The 13,817-nt window shown below is 42.6% G+C and overlaps 1 long non-coding RNA gene across 1 annotated transcript in view; it reads right to left on the reverse strand.

Annotated features, from left to right (window-relative positions):
- The window catches only part of LOC138480844 (uncharacterized), a 40,335-nt gene extending 27,333 nt beyond the window's left edge, over positions 1 to 13,002 (reverse strand). The window contains exon 1 of the long non-coding RNA XR_011274144.1: positions 12,934 to 13,002. This is a non-coding gene — a long non-coding RNA (uncharacterized lncRNA). The remainder of the gene's footprint in view (positions 1 to 12,933) is intronic.
- Between the last annotated feature and the right edge of the window lie 815 nt (positions 13,003 to 13,817).

A 13,817-nucleotide genomic window follows, 5' to 3' on the forward strand; every position in this document is an offset into this window, starting at 1 on the left:
ATTTGGCATTTATTTTGCATTCTTGCCCAAGTTGTTTATGGTAATTGCAAAACTGCTATTTAATTACAAACTTTTGTGGTATACCTTATTTATGCCTCTTATGCAGAACATGTATGTTACTGAAAGTATATTTTAAAATAATATTACATAGCTAAGCTATATCTCCATTTGAGAAAACAAGAACTCTTCTCTGTGATATTCTTCAGCTGACATGTACACATTTATTTTAGACATGGAACTATGTTCTGCAGGGATTACATTCTAGGTTAACAAAAATATCACTGCTTCTTTAAGCGAGCATTATTGGGGGGGGGGCAGGCATTAGCATTAAAGAGAAGTGTAAGACCGCAAGAACCCATTCAAAACAGCAATAGTGATGTAATACCAAATTAAAAGCAATGGATGATCAAGGTTGGATAGAAATACAAGACTTTAATCAAAGTGCAAGTACTGGCACACTAATAGAAACACTACCAACGAATCTCTGTAATGAATTACACAAAATATCCTTAGTTTGGTATGGACATTTCACTCTGTTTACGAATGCAGGCGTATGCAGGCAGTTGTCTTTACAGCAATGTTTACGTTTAAGTATATGTCTTTCAAAAGGTAACAAGTGATATGTTAAATGTCACTAGTGCCAACAAAACATGGCCAGGGGGAGAAACTCAAAATTCATAACTTTAAATCTTCTTTGACAGTGTGTGGTAAGGCTTCTAGGCACTTTCTATGGGGTCAAGTCAGTGTCGATGCGTTCAACCTGGTTCGACGGGAGGCAGACACAATGCACTTCCGCACTAGCAAAGGGAGCTTTGGTACAGGTGATGAGTAGGTTTTCTCAATTTAACACAGTGATTTAAAGTCAGCAGCAAGCTTGTTTTTCTGGGTCCAACAAACCATTGCCGTTTAACAGCACCTTAGAATGTTCAGCTCCCAGAAGCTGGATGCTGGCAGGAGATGTCAAGTCCATGGCTTGGAGTGGTTCGAAGCAGCTCGGAAACTGTAGAATTCAAAGATGACTCAAGAGTGGTCGTATGAGCTGGTAACAGCTCAAAGTGGTAATCAGAGTCCAAGGCTGCTTCTTTTCGAAGCTGGGTTGATGTGGTAAACTGTCTGGTGTGTCAGGAAATGAAGTATGTCCATCTTCTTCCCTTTCCAGCTAGGAAGGTTGACAGAGAACACTGGAAAGTGTGTGACTTCTAGTAGGCAGATGTCATGGTACCAACGGGTAGTCCTTTTCCAGCAGCAGGCCATTTTAAATGCACCCCTGAAGTTGGGGGCTGGGGCAAAAGTATTGCTATCTCCTTGTCGATCCTTATCTTCACCACGTTGTTGGGGACTTTGAGCAGACTTCCCCATTGTCGTGACACAGATTTCTTTGAAGCACTGGTTCTGATAATATCTCCTTGTGGACTGGTCTATACCTCTGGGGAGATGGCAAGCCTTTCCTGGAGAGAGCAAGAGGTCTCCAGGACTTGGCCCACCAGTTTGTTTTGGGTGAAACTCGGCCCCAGACAGAAGTACACAAATTATCTCACAGTTGCATGTGCCATTGGAAACCAGTTGACAATATATTATATTATTATTATTATCATCAATAATGTGATTATTATTAGTAGTAATATTGCTATTAATATATATGTATATAGCATGAATCTAGATTGGGAGCAAGTGAGTGTGAGAAAATATTAGTAATAAGTCTTTTTAAAAAAAATCTTTTATTGGTTAAACAGATTAAACCTTTAACATTTCACCGTCTACACTACTGTCACATCTCAGAGATGTCCATTGTTAATAGGTAAGTGAAAGTCTATTCCTGTGCTGGTTTAAAGCACACGGACTTCATCCTCCTCAAATTCTTCTTCGTCTATTTCCAATTTCAGGGATTCGACAAATTGTAGGGCATCTAATGTTTTGCCAACTTTTTCGACTGTCAGTAATCTCTCCCAATACTCCTCCTCCGTCTCCTCATAGATGTTAACAGTGTAACTTCCTATAGATGACTGGCGGTTAGATTTCAGGGCCGGACAGGCTAACATCACATGTCTGATGGTTTCCTACAGTAAGCTTTTGATTATTCCATAAGCTTTCTTCTCCATTTCACCTCTCTGGAGTTCCAGATATTAAGTCTACATCTCAACAGGAGGTCTCTATAGTGGCTTGATGGAAATTTTGCCAGGTAAGGGGGGAGCAGATTTAAGCCTTTTCGCTCCCATATAACGTTATGGCACTGATTCCTGGACAGTCTGATTGCCTGAGTTTCCTCCCAATCCTTTTCCTGGATGGTTCTTTTTGCCTTGTCTGGATTGGATTTCAGGGTATCGTCAGAGATTCCGAACTGTTCCAAAATGATCTTACATTTCTTTTTCCAACGTCGGAGTATCATATCTCCAGTTAAGGGCCCTGTCCATGCTTGGATATCATACGGTTTAGGTGGCTTATCCAGGATGCATTTTCTGTAGAGCGATAGAGTTTTCCAAAGCACAGTTGATACCAAGGATTGGAGCCTTAGTTCAGTTCTTACAAGCTTTAATGACAGCGAATTTGGGAGGCGTAGAATTTTCCTCAAAAAGTAGGACTCACACAAGTTCCGGGCTTCCCACCATAGGGCTAGCAGGGCCTCGGCCCCATAAGTGATTACGGCCACAAATTTTTGTTTATAGAAGGTTATTATGGGCGTCATGGAAAACTTTCCATACCTTCGGTGTATAACTAGCCCTTGATTGGTCAGAGTCGTTAGCTTTTCCCGGATCAATGCGTAGTGCCCTTCTTCATTGCTGTTTTTATTTATTCTTACCCCAAGGTATAAAGTTGTGTCCACCACCTCCAGTTTTTCCTTCTCCAGCGACCAAGCAAAATGTTTCCCTGCCATTTTTTTCCCACGACAGGAATTCATTATTAGGACCATTGACTTCTTGATGTTTATTTTTATGTCGTTTTCGACAAGGTACTTGTTGAAAGCCATTATTCGACGCTGGTGTCCTATGGGCGTTTGGTCAACCAGTACGGCATCATCCGCATACAGCATCCACGGCACTTCTGTCCCGTTTATCTTTGGAGGGAAGACACAGACTAGATTTTGCGAGGTCTTCATATCTGCCATATATATGACAAATAGAAAGGGGACTAAGGTGCATCCCTGTTTGATTCTACGGGAAGTTTCAATCTTTCTTGTCAGCCCTCCATTAGCTGTTGTTTGAATCTGTATAGTAGTGCTGGTGTACAAAGCTTGAATCGCTTCTAGAAGATCAGGCGGGCATCCCCAGTTCGTCATTTTGATCCACAGGCACTCCCGATTAACCCCATTGAAAGCCTGTTCGAGGTCAATAAAAGCTAAATAAGTAGCTTTCATTCCTTCCAAGGCTTTGGCTTTCAACAGGTTGATCAGGAAGAGGTTTAGACCAGTTCCTACTCCGCTGATGAAAGCTGTTTGTCGCTCATCCATGATGTTCGCCTGAATCACCCATTTTTTTAGATCTCTTAGAAGGAGAGAAGCAAATAGCTTGCCAATAGAGTCCAACAGCGCTATCGGCCTATAACTTCTTGGGTTGCTTCAATCTCCTTTTTTATAGAATGGGACAATATATGCCTCTGTCCAAGAAGAGGGAATTTGCCTAGCTTGTTTTATTTATTGGAACAGCGCATATATTAGATCCGACCAATTTTCACAACTGTCTTTCAGTATCTTATTCCAGATGCCATCAGGGCCAGGTGCCCTAGAGGCCCTGAGTTTTTTTTACTAGGATTACGATGTCGTCTCTATCGAATTCAAGGGCCCAAGGAGTTTGTTCGTGGATCTTCTCTGTAGGCATTTTCTTGGTTTTCCCCTCATACAACTGGGTGTAGTGGTTAAGCCAATTCTCCTCCGAAACTTGATTGACACCTAATGCTAATTGATTGCGATCTCTGTTATTCAATAAGTGCCACAAGCTTCGTGTATTATTTGTTGAGACTGCAGCTAGCATTTTCTCTGCATCCCTTTGTGTTCTTAGGAATCGGGTAGAGCGTAGCCAGTTTTTATATGTTTGCTGACACTTCCTCCGCAGATCATACTTCTCGACGTATTTTGCCTTTTGAAACCGTGTTAGTTCCGCTCTGTACTGTTTTCTTCTGGCTACTAGAGCTTCGTCGTAAGCGTGTTTCTTTTCTATTGTTTTCACTCTGTTTGGGTCAGATTTAACTTCAAATGCTTAAAGCAACCATTTATATTCAACCACCTCTTTATCCTTCCCAATGGCCTTGTTATAGTCTTGTACCAGCTTTGGTATTGCCCGTTTTTTGAGCTTTAGACGATTTCGGCCCCACAACACCTCAGTTTCCATCAGACCTTTTTTCCTTGGAATTGAACTTATTATCCAGGCTAGTTCCATTTCCAACAGGCTATGGTCGCCATTTGTTTTCCTTTTTATTGTGCAAGAATTTACCCATGCAAGCGTGTTTCCTCCTACGAAGCAGTAGTCCAGACAGGCTCCCGATTTGCTTCTATGCCATGTATTCGCTCCGTTCAGGTCACCTCTCATCTGGCCATTTAGCAACCTCATGTCTCGGATACGCATTTCCTCCATCCATTTTTGTTCTTTCCCAACTAGATGTTCTGTCTTTTTAATGTTACCCTTTATGTCAAGCAACTTGATATTTAGGTCTCCACTGAAAAGGATCAACTGGTCTTTTTCCTCCGCCATTGATTTATCAATGGCATTCATGATGGCTTTTAGATACCCCGCCAGATTAGGCATATTTTGGCTCCAATAGGTGTTAATCAGTAGCAGACTTGACGGGCCATCGGTCTTCTTCGATTTGACTGCTATCTTCACTATTTGCACGTAGGGGTTTGGGTGGTGTGCTCCAGCACTTGTAGGGGGCTATCTAATTTTTTTTAGGATCATGAGGCCCGCAAAGGGTATCCCTTTCGGCCCCTTTCTGGCTGGATTTATGTATACTTAGTATCCCTCACACACTGGTGGTTCACGCAGCCAAGATTCCTGGACAGAGATGAGGTCGTATCTGCCCAAGAATCTACTGTTTTTAGAGAATAGATGCTTAAAGCCTCTGGTATTCCATGAGGCGCAGCAGACCGAACTTTGGGACTCCTATTGTTTCTTCTTTGTGTTTAGAGTGTTGGCCATCCACGTCCAGTCGTTGGACTTCTTATCCCCTTTATTAGGGTTTATTTTCCCCTTCCTCAGGTTCCCAGAGTTGTCCACAGTAAACCGCAAGGTCTTCAGTTTTTCTATACTGTTCTTCATTATGGGTAGTATTCCCCTTTGCGTTTTCATGTCTTCGTTCATGTTTTGGCTTGAGGTCTTCCTTATTTCCTCCACTGGGAGTGATCTGGTTTTTGCACTAGTCTCCTTCTCAACATCTTTCTTTGTATTGCGGACATTCCTCACCCCCCTACGGTCCTTTTCTTCCTTCTTTGTTTCTTTTATACTGGCAGGCTAGTAATTTCCTTCCAGGGTTTCTAGTCTGAAACCCTTTCTTATGAGGGTGTCACTGGCCTCCAGCAAATTCTGTTTGATCCTATTTGAGATTAAGTGGAGAATTACTTGGTCCATCCGATTTTCTTTTGGAAATTCAACAATTTTTATATCGTCTGTTGATAGCATGCATAGTGCTGAAATTTCATTGCAGAGAGGCATTACGTAGCTTCTATTTAACCCCACCCTTTTAGGGCCTTTGGATGTTGTTTCTAATTTTTAGTAGAATCCTTTCGGGGGTCTTGTATTCTTTGGGCTTCGTCGAGGAGAGGCACACTTTGGCGTATCATCGGAATGTACCCCTTCTTTTTTATTCCTTTTTGGAGTTGAATGGAACACTTCTTGATGCTTCCTTTCGGACTTATTTTTGATGTCATCCTCCTTCCTTTTTTGTTCTAATGTTTTGAAATGAATGGCATCACTTTCATCATCACAGGGGCCTCTATGTGCGGAATCTGCCTTATTCCCAAAAATCTGGGTGATATTTGTCGGTTTCTCTCTTTTAGGCTTTGGCGTCTTAACACTTTTTGGTTGCATTCCCGGGTCAACATTTTCCCAGTTATCTACGGTTTGCCAGTCAGATAAACTGATGCTCTCCCATTGCTCCTCTTCAGTGTTTTTGTCCATCATTTCAATTAAGTCACTTAGATCCACGGTTTGCTCCGTCTCATCCCAATCTTCATCCTCTATTGCCCCCTGTTTTTTTACTTTGACTGTCATAATCAGTTCTCTTGTAGGTTTCTTTGCGCACTGTGAACTTTCTCTTTTGGGTGGCGCTCTTAGATTTCTCAGGAAGGCTCTCGAATCATTTACTTTCCGTGTTAGGGTTTCATTCTTTAATTCTTTTCCTTTTTCTTGGGTGCCCCCTTTCCATTCAGCAAATCCTGGCTGTTTGAATTGTCACCAGCAAAAATGGCAAAGTTTGATTGCTCCAGTTTCGATGCGGGAGCACTTCTTCCCTGAATTATCTTTTGAGGGGAGATCAGAATGACCTCTTCCAGTGGGTTATCTTTGTGTTTGGGGTGTCTTTTATCCCCTTGAATCGATTTCATTGGGCCAGTTCCTCCCTTTACATTCTCTCCTCTGGGGTCCAGGTCGTTTTTCTGTTTATTAACAGACCTCATCCATTTGCAGTCCTCAAGGACTGCCTCCATTAGTAATGATTTATCAGTTGCGTCTCTTCTTGCTAAGTCACTGAGGTGATTTTGCCAGAGTTGCGATTGCTCCGCTTCCTTATTTATTCGGGTGTCCAAACTCTGTAAGGAGGTTTCCATTTTCAGATTTGCCACTTTGATTTGTGTATTAGTACTGGCAACTTCTTGGAGATAGTCCTTTATCACCTCGTAGAGCTTTAGAAATGGAGCAAGCGTGAATGTGGTCGGTATCCATTTTTCTTTCAGTTTTCCAGACTTCATTGACTATTTTGGTCAATTGCTCTTTAAACAGCTCAGCTTGGGACAGGTTATTATCGTCGCAAGCTGATGTTTGGGTAATTTTAGTTGAGGATTTTTTACTTGGAGTATAATGGGAGTCATGACTGGGTCCTCATTGGAAGATGTCCCTTTCACAGGGTCGCTGTCTAGGGCAGCCATTTTTTCCATTTATGAAGAAGCTTTTCCTTTTCTCTCTTTCAATTTTCCCTGTTAAAATCGTTATGTCTTCCATGATTTTATTCGCCAAACTAGAGTGGCTCTGGCTAGTTCCTAGCGAGTTTGGGTATACGTTATTTTGTAAACCTCCTGACAATCGCGTTCTCTCAACGGGCGTCCGTACTTGATCGTGACTCCAACCAAAATCGGGTATTTCCGTTGTCAATTTCTTAATAGGGCAGAAGCTATGACTTCCCTCCATGCCTAGGTTTTCATTAGTCTTAGGTATTACATCGTGCTGTTTGCTCACTTGATAGCTTCTACCTCTGTTTCCTTGATTTTAGTGGTCTTCCTTGAATGGCAGAAAAATGTTGAACCCTGTTGGATCAGTTCCTGTTGGGTTTATTTGGTGCGACATTTTCCCTTTGGTGGTCTTAAAGCCCTGGAGGGCTTTGTCCAGGTTGCCAAGCTCAGTCGGGTCCCAAGGGTCGGCATTTTCCCATAAGGCCTCTGCAGATGCAGAGGTCCATGGGATATGATTGGATGGTATCTTTGTTCTATCGGAATCCGGACTGAGTGTCGCAAACTCCGCCCCTAGCTTACTTCCAATCGTATTGCTCAAAGAACATTAATTTGGTTCCTTAACAGGCGAAGGCGTCCCTTCCCAGGTCGGGGGAGTCAAATCAACAACAGTTACAGATTTCACATTCTGACTTGTCGCTTGAGCCCCAAAACTCTTGTTGGTGGATTGGGGTCCTCCCCGGGGGGAATCATTTGGGCGACCAGCCTTGGTTGTTCTGGATTTTTCCACAAGGTCTGAGTTCAGATTCTCTTTATCCGGCCTTGACCTGTTTGACAGGTTCTCGGGGGTCACACAGAGTTCCGGTCTTATTAGACCCAAGCAGGTATCATGCTCAGTAGGGAGAATAATACAATCCGTCTGGACTTTTTCCCCCACATGACTTGCCTGAAGCTCTCCGATGCTCCCCACGAGCGGGCATGCTTCAGCTGCTTGGATAATGTCAGGGTTCGAGGCCGGTAGACTAGTACTCTCCACTGACATTGGAGTAAGGCAGTCATTATGGAGATGAGCGAGTTGAGCGGCAGAGGCTGAGTTGCCCTCCACTTCCAGAGGCACCAAGGAGCTCTTTTCAGTTGACAGATCGGCCCCCACTGAGAGGCTCTTTCTCTTCTTTGTACTATATGGTAAACTTGTCTGTTTAAGCACAGGCAGATCCTTTTGCATGGTTCTATGAGAAAGAGCAGGGTTGCCCTCACCTTCCGGGAGTGAAGTGAAATGTTGTCTTACCTGAAGACGAGTTCTTAGTGGCGATTGAGGCCTCCACGGGCACAGACTTCATTTCGTCGTGCAGCTCCTCTATCAGCTTCCCTCCTGGTAGTGACCAGCTGTTTTAGGATGTGAGGTTAGGTGGCTGGCAAAGCCACAGCAAGCAGCCAAACAGCACAACAGCAGGTACTCCTGAGGATGCCCTTTGCACGCACGGGCTTAGCACCGCAAGGGCGCCTGGGAAGATCTTTTCTAGGCCCACTTCCTGCCAGGCAGAGCTCGGGGCAAAAAGGGGACAGGGCTTAAAGGGGCAGAGCTTAATAGAGCGACGGCGCTTCTTCTTTCACAGTCAATTTCACTCGCTTTCTGAGGAACAGCTGATGTATAGATTCTCCCACGGAGCCACAGCACAACAGCAGGTACTCCTGAGGATGCCCTTTGCACACACAGGCTTAGTATTACAGTACAATATACAGAATTCTTTATATTCTTACAAGATAGCCAGATTCTAGGTAACACCAAGGTGTTGTGGAAGAGCAAGGTATTCATTGATTTCCTAAACTGAATGAGACATGGAACAGAATGTGTTGCCACTGGGGTGGGGTTATAGAGCATCAGAGTGTAGCCTGAGAAGGACTATTTCCTATTATCTCCTTGTGAGCCAGTCTGGTGATGGTTTTAATGCGACATGACCATGTGCTGCCTGATGGTTTTAGTTTTGCCATCAGGTAAGCCAGTGTACCAGTGGCGGTTGCCTTGTAGGTGAGGCATGCAGTTTTTAATGAAATCCTAGCCGGGGTTGGAAGTCAATGTAATTTGCTATTAATGACATTAACTGGTTTTTGGCAATTATAAGTGTATCTACTGTGAGAAACCAAAGGGTGTGTCAACTGCTAGTCCTCGGGGACTTGTCATCCAGGTAGCCAGGACACGGGCATCGCTTTTGCATCCAGTTCTGGGGGGTCGACCAGTGTGGGTGGATCACCTGGGTGAGGGGTCTTTGAGGAGTGGGGTGAGGCGATCGATGGTGAGACTCAGTATTACCCCTTTCCCGTACACGTGACCCATCCTATTTTATAGGATTCTTCAATGTTCCAACTCCCCCCCCCCTTTCTACGCAAACACTGGGCCGTGGAAGAGGGCGACTGAGAGTAAAGAGGTTAACCCTTACATATCTCATTTGACATGTCACACTAATCGGGTCAGGCAAAATCAGGCACTTGACTTTAAGTGCATTCGTCTGACACCAATTAGCTCTCCTCACACGGATAAAAGGCGGAACACAGAGACACACTCTGAGCTAGGTGTAACACGAGCAAGAGCAGAACTTCTGGGGTGACGTCGAACCTACTGGAGCAGCCCGAGTGACAGGAGCAAAGGGTAGAGAGTCCCAGGAGTTCACTGCAGGAGGTTGTTACATCCAAAAGACCACAAAAGACACGTGGAGAAAGAGAGTAGCCCTATTGAAAGTCTCTGTGAAAGGTGAAATGTTTTTGTTATGAAGCGATAAAGTGAATGCACTATAAAAAGTAAAGTGATCCAAATTAACCCCAGAAAAGGGGGGGTGGAGTCAAAAGGTGAATGTTGAACATTTGTACTTATGACATCAAGCTACCCAGGCCAAGAGACACTGGGGCAAATAACACAAGCGTGTGAGCTGAAGGGAAAGTCGAAGTGGTCCTTCAGCGGTCTATAGTAAAAGCCATGCACATTCGAAAGTCTTTGACATCAGGAAAAGGTCTGAGCCTGACTGAGGGAGACCGGAAGTGTGATAAGCTAGGGGAAGGGAATCCCTAAAGGATGTGAATTATGCTTGGGGAAGGGGATCCCTGCAAGTGGTGTGTTTGAAAAGTCTGAGCCCGACTGAGGGAGACCTATGTGAATGTTTTGCTTTGAAAGGTCCGAGTCCAACTGAGGGAGACCTACATGAACCTTTTGCTTTGAAAGGTCTGAGCCCTACTGCGGGCACCGGCGTGAACATTTTATTGAACTGTGTTTTGAAAGCTGGAAATGTGGAAGGCCAGGTGGGCCGCAATCCATGTTTTGAACTTCTTTTGTTTTGAGAACCTGAGGCAGAGTGTGTCATCCTGTCTACGGGGACCGCCTTATTCAGTGCTGTCTAACGTAGGGAGGAGAGCTGACTCAGCCACATTTATTTTTTATATTACTATACTGATTTTCCTTTGCATACATATTCTCCTTTACACACTTGTTGTACAAGAGATAGGGCAGGCATTAGGTTTTGTTAGTGAAGGCCATTTTCATATGAGTGACTCAACTAGGACTGTTATATTTATTATTTGATGGTAGAGACTACTCCCATCCTAGATATAGGGCAAAGTAGGAGTGTTTCCAAACCCCAAACATTGAATAAAGGTTTTACATATTGTACCTTTTGTGTCAGTGTCATACTTGTGATACCATGGCTCCCTTACACTACCCATTGGCCACTATATCAAGCCAGAAATAGCTTTATATTTTACCATCTGCCACCTATAGAAATATTAATGTGTAATCAGTGATAGTCTTCTTTAATATTGTAAGTGGTGTAAGAAAGCATTCAAATACAAACCAATATATTGCTGCTATAATAGAATAAGGCCAGTGAATGTGATAGAATTCTGACCTTTGTAGAAAATGTCTGCAAAGATGGTCACTTCATACATGTTTCTGTTCGGCATTGTAAGTTAGAATTCTTTTTTTATATTATAAACACTTAGCTTTCAAGTTCATTGGTTTGAACATCAAAGCCTTCTTTAATGTAGGTGAAACTAGATAAGGCTTACCTGATCCAATTGTAGCCTCATGCAGCTGTGTGTGTTGCTGAGCCCTCCTCACGCGGGAGATGGAGAACTGACATATTTATGAATTCTTTTATTTGATGCATGGGAAGATAGGTAGGAAAGGGTCATGCATTTAAGCATTTAAGCTAAGCAACCATAACTCGCGCCACCACCGTGCACTGCTAAGACTAACACCCAGGTCATCCAAGATGACATCACAAATGTCATTGATGACATCACTGATGACATCACGTGCATTTACTTTTCATGAAAAGTCTGTACAAGGGATTCTTATTATAATGTTGAAAAAAAAGTGTCAAGGGTCAATGGAATAAATATCATGAGCTAATTAGTGCATTAAGCAATGCATTGATATAAATACCATTCAATTATGAAGTTCTATCCAGTATACTAAGCTACTCATGTAGAAACATAGGCATTGTGTGTAGCATACATGATGAAGGTGTACTATTCATAATCTTGACATGTTGATTAATGAAATGATAACTGCTTTCTTATTAGAATTGTGCGTACTGTGAAACATGTAATAAGTAGCTAATAAAACACACTTACTACATAATTGCATTATTACAGACAAAACACAAAGAGACAACAACACATACAACAAATATGAGTATAAACAGGGAAAGTGAACTAAGCAAAAAAGCAGCAGTAGTTCCAGAAAGTGTTCATAACGTGACTGATTATCTTTATGCAGAGAAATGATTGCTCTGTTTCAAAGCTGCTACTTCCCCTATGTATATGTATCACATGATGTGACTGGACCCTAAGGAATGTAGTGTGAGTACAATGTATACAAATATGAGCATATACAGGGAAAGTACAGTAATAAATAAAAAAAACAGAACTATCAGAAAGTGCTGATAACCCTACTGATTATCTTCATGCACAGAAAGAATTGCTGTCTTTCAAGTCTGTGTCTTCTCCTCTATATATGTTTCATATGATGTGACTGGACCCTAAGGGTATTACTGTAAGAACATACTTGAAGGATAAGTGTACAAATATAGTACCTTTACAATTTTTAGTTCCTGACTGTTACTGAAGAAAACCATGTGGCCTAGATATGTCAGTAAAGGAGAAAAGGGGGAGCCAGACATGTGATGTCATCAGTGATGTCATCAATGACATTTGTGATGTCATCTTTGATGTCCTGGGTGTTAGTCTTAGCAGTGCACGGTGGTGGCGCGAGTTATGGTTGCTTAGCTTACCATAACTGGCGAATTTCAAGGGTTTTTCGCTTTTACTTCGAACTATAACATCCCGTTAACAAAGTTTTAGTGAATTTCATAGGTTTTTAGTAGCGCAACTTAACCATAACGTCCCTTTAACAAAGTTTTTTTTTACTGAATTTCATAGGTTTCTAGTAGTGGCACGTAACCATAATGTAAACGAACATTTGACTTGATTGCACACCTTCCGGAGAATGCCACATGACCATATGCTGGCTCACAGTGACGTTTCCGAGAGGCCGTACACACTTAACAGTAAGATCTATGCCTCGTGGACAGTGTGGAACTACATTTTCTACTGATGTAGGAACTTCAACTTCAACATTTCCCTTGCACAGCTCCAACACCTATTCATACTCAGCCATTAACAATGTAGTACACAATACATACTTTTAGCAAAAGTACTATTTATCTGAAAACGGCATGAGCTAAGACCATCCCTCCTCCCCAAGAAACAGCACTACTGTTGTAATGAAGAAGCATGAGAAACAATACCCCTACCTCACAAATAACACACGCACAACATTTTCCCCGTCCACCTACCCCTCCATATTACTGTTTGGTGCCTCTTTGCTCATTTCCGTCCGCAACTTTCCTTCTTAGCTCTCCTTCCAAAAAAAAAAACATCCGTAAAACAATTACATGTTCCTTTAAGAACCACCTTTCACAGTTTAAAAATATAAATAAAAAATACCTTGCATAGACTCCATCTACTTTGTATTTCTCAGTAAAGCACATAGACGCAATAAGATTTTCCAACATTTCCATTTGCAGTTTGTGTTATGCTAATGGGAATGTTGTAGCGTTCATCCTCCGTACCAGGGACTGGAACGGTAAATAAAGGGCCAGCAGGCCAGGTTATCAGCCCAATTGAAGCAAGAGTGCATAACGCGATCTCTGGATCATTACCCCCCTTCTACCCCTAAAATGGGGGATGAATGACATTAACAATCTAAATTTCCAAACTAGTAACCTGTTCTACTAAAAAAAAGTATTTTTCATTCTAACCCGGTACGCCATCAGAAAACAAAATCCTTTTCCAAGATGGCCACCATAGAAAGGGAAGGCGGGTGTTCCATACAGGGCCCCTCTTCGCTTTCCATGGCAGCCTGCAACAAGCAAAAATGAAACGCTGTTTACATATTACCACAAGCACTTTTTTCTTCCCTTTCAAATGTATCCTAATGTCGAACAACTTTACCACAAAGCCAGTACCAGGTGGATATGGCCACTTCAGTCCTATCTGTTAGCCCTTCTGGTCATGGCCAGTAGCCACTTTGTGCAGATCATGACCTCATACCATAATCCCGACATTCTGCCCACTCCCCATGGCTACAGCCTACCCCTCATTCAGTATAGGTGTACCGCAATTTTTTTTAACTACATTACGATACTTGTGAAATATGAAAACAATCCCACATCTCGTC

The sequence above is a fragment of the Ambystoma mexicanum genome, chromosome 5p (genome assembly GCF_040938575.1).
Source record: "Ambystoma mexicanum isolate Mex_15411 chromosome 5p, UKY_AmexF1_1, whole genome shotgun sequence".
Taxonomy (NCBI): domain Eukaryota; kingdom Metazoa; phylum Chordata; class Amphibia; order Caudata; family Ambystomatidae; genus Ambystoma; species Ambystoma mexicanum.